The sequence below is a fragment of the Pteropus alecto genome, unplaced genomic scaffold, assembly GCF_000325575.1.
Source record: "Pteropus alecto unplaced genomic scaffold, ASM32557v1 scaffold103, whole genome shotgun sequence".
Taxonomy (NCBI): Eukaryota; Metazoa; Chordata; class Mammalia; order Chiroptera; family Pteropodidae; genus Pteropus; species Pteropus alecto.
In genome coordinates, this window is record NW_006436288.1 from 2100151 (window position 1) to 2103804 (window position 3654).

The window sequence follows — 3654 nt, forward strand, 5'->3', positions numbered from 1 at the left end:
CGCTCTCTGGGAAGGAACTTGGTTCCCCCTCCCTCATCTCGCAACCTGAAAGGTATATGTACATCTTAGGGGCTGTTAAAACCACATTTTCTTAAATTACTATTGTATTTCTTAAAAGTCAAGACCGCATTATGGCGGCTGCGGGAGTTGTGTTTGCGCCTGCGCGGTTGCGGAGCTGCGGGCGGGCGCTGCATGGGAGCACGTGATCTTGCGGGGTCGGGCTCTAGCTGCAGTTGTGCAGCTGGCGGGGCGGTGGCTGCGCAAGCGCAATATTCATTTTCAAGATCTAATGTTCTTGTCGGACGCCATTTGGGTTCTAGATTTAATTTTTCTCATTCTCGAGGGGTTACTTTTTGTTTCCCTCAAATTCTTACATTTTTCAAGAAAAACATTTCTCTTATGTTGTACTTATGTACCGACCTTAATCTGTTTTTTTTTATATTTCTCAGGTTCTCTGAGAAGCTGTGGACTTAATTTTCTGTAAAAGTGATTATCACTTGTGGTTCTTGATTATAATTTCACTTTTAGAGTGTTACTGGATTCAAGTTCATATTTAGGGAGGTAAAGATCAGCACCTAGTGGTGTTCTCAGGGGAAGTGCGTTTATTTGAACTGCATATTTGCAGTTGCATTTTTAACCCTGTTTTTACCAGTGCTGTTACCATGGAATACTTACAAAATAGAAACAAATTGAGTTTTGGAAATAGGGGGAGGGAACATTGGAAAGACCTAGATAGTGTTTTAAAAGAAATCTCAATCTCCTTGGGTAGTCGTCTTAAAAAAATTGATCCTAAGTCAATGAAGTTTTAAATTTAATCAGTTTGTGTTCCTCTGATCACAACTTGCATTTGTTTTACATTTTTTCAGTCTCTGATCACTTGGGTATTACTGCTTCACTTAGATAATTTTTGTTACTCTTTTAAAATTAAGTAATTTTCTTAGCGTTGGTAGATATGATATATAGAATATAACTCTTACTTGATATATATTGCTGATGAAGAATTCTACAAAGAACACCCAACTACACCGAGGCCATTAGGAGGAAATCAAGTGAATCATCAATAATAAAAAAAAATGAATTGATTTAAAAAAAACGAAACTGCTCCATATACATATGTAGAAGATAAAATTGTTGTTTGATCCTTTTTAAAATTGTAAATGTGTTTTTGGTTTTACTTATTTAAAGAAGGTAGTTATAAGTATACTACTGATTATTTTAGCTTAAAATGATGTCACTATATTTAAATCTTATATAACATCCCTAGAGGAAATTTTATATGATTTGCTATAATTCTACCATTATACAAATAATGATTTGATATAATTCTTCTATTGTGCAAATTGTTTCTTACTAGGCTAAAAATTTATAAGTGGTTTTCGTAAACTTCATCTGTTGTTTTGTATATATAACAATTGGTTTCTTGGTTATATAACTCTTAAGTTTAATTCAGTTACCTGTCAGATGAAGTGGCTATTGCTTTGTAATCTTGGTTGCTTTAGGGACATTTTTATTGCCTAAAACAAGTACCATTAGTATTAAGAAGATTTAATTGAAAGGAATAATTGTGGTTGGTAAATTTTTTTAAAATGACATCTCATATGAGATAGAATGGAGTGATAGGAAAATTTCCTTTTTTCATAATAGAAAGTTTGTCACCGATGTAATTCTTGGACTTCGGAAGTTTTGTACACCGAAATATATTTAGTGGGCAGTTGTGTAATCTTTCCATTTATGCTTCTGGGGTGGTTACCCAGTACACTCTTCCCCCACTTTCTTTGACTTTTTTTTGGTACTTTACTAGAGTTGTATTTTCTGTATTTGTGTGTGTGCATGTGTATACACGTACATATTTAGGTTAAGAAAATAACTCTGATTTAAAGGCATGGTACGCTTTGCACTTTCAGATAAGTGAAATATTTGGGTTTATATATTTAAGCTGATCTTTTCATTTGAATATACAAATGATTGCCTCTTAGGTTAATGCTGTAGATTGTAAGAGGTACTTGAAAACACTGAACACAATGTACAATGTAAATGTTTATTGGTAGGAAGTTTTGCTGTCATATTTGTTAGAAAGGCAAATATAGTTTGTGTACTTAAAACGAAGGTTAATGAATTGTCTGAACATCTCCTATTTGTTCTTTGTCAATAAAAAGCATTTTTTAAATTTTAATTTGATAGTTACGATGCCACAAAATTTTGACATATGCAGCGGATATAAATATTAAAACTAGGCTACTGCAGGAAAAATTACTGGAGTCATATAAAATCTTTTTAAATTTATGAATTTAAAGTATTATATGATTTAGAAATAAAAGTTTTGATTAAATGATAAGCCATTAAAATTCTTTTTTCTTTAAATTATAATTTGAATGTATGATAAATATAATTATTTTTACTTATTCATTATAGCACACTTGAAACATGTTGAAATTAACATTTATAAATAAATGCTCAATGTTTTGGTGATTTTTGTGACTTGCATGGTTAATTAATCAATCACTAATAATTGGTCAAAAATATTGATCAATTAATCGATCAGATTTTCATATGGATCCTAATTTTTCCTGCTCTTTTAATTTAGTATTATAGATATTTTCCCATTTCGTTATTCTTTTAAAATGTGTTTTTAATGGATACATATTATCTTGTGAAAATATCCCAAATATTCTTCAATATGTTTTTAAATGACTACAAAATATTATCTCTATTAACAATGTTCTGTGACTTACTAAACTTTTCTTGTTTACTATTTTGTTTGTTGCCCATTTCTCTATTATAAGTAATGCTACACTGAACATCCTTGTATATGAGGCATGATTTGCATCTCATAATGTTTCTTTGAAATTAATGTTTCAAAGGGATTTTAAAGTAATTTACAAAATTGATAAAAACTTGGATTTTTTGAAGAGCATTTCCCATACCATCATCAATATGGTGGTTGAAAAAGAACTTCCTTTTTTTTTTTTTTTTTTTTATAACTAGCGAAGTTGAACTTTTCAATGTTTAACATATATGTAGTTTTCTCATTTTTTGTGAAGTAGCTGTTTGACTTTTTTGGTATATTTTTCTTTGGTGGCTGTTAATGTTTTTCTTAATTACTTGTAACAGCTATTTATGGATATTAGCTTTTTGCTTTTCATATTTTTACTTTTTTTATAGTTTATTTTTAAATTGCTTGTGGTTTTATATATTTTGAAGCGTCGTATCTTTATGTGGTCAAATGCACTGCCTTTTTCACTTGTGATTTCTTCCAGGACTTCTCTGCCTAGAAAATACTGCCTTTTGAGAGATGAACTAAACGTTCATCTATTTTATTTTTTCTAGATGTTTTAATGCTCTTAACAAAAAATGTTTTAATGTTTATGAAATTTATTTTGACATATTGTGTAAAGACAGTTGCTAGTTTCCATTTCTACCAACTATCTAGTTTTCTTAGAATTTTCTGTTGGTGATCCATCTCTTATTGCTTTGAGCTGCTTCTTTTGATCATAACTTGCTAGGTTTGAGCTATCAGTTCTGCTTCATTTACTAGGGATATTTAACTTGGGTCCATTGACCTTGGAGTTCTATAGATAGGCTTAAAGAGTTCCATGGGTTTATTGATGTATACAATTTATGTGAGTGTGTATATATGCATTTTTTGGGGGAAAG

At 30.7% G+C, this 3654-nt stretch overlaps 1 protein-coding gene across 1 annotated transcript in view; it reads left to right on the top strand.

The window, feature by feature from the left end:
• The first annotated feature begins 6 nt into the window (after nucleotides 1-6).
• Nucleotides 7-3654, top strand: part of ATF7IP (activating transcription factor 7 interacting protein) — a 105699-nt gene continuing 102051 nt past the window's right edge. Inside the window, exon 1 of the mRNA XM_006912641.2 lies at nucleotides 7-52. The gene's annotated coding sequence lies outside the window, so the exon portion shown is untranslated. The remainder of the gene's footprint in view (nucleotides 53-3654) is intronic.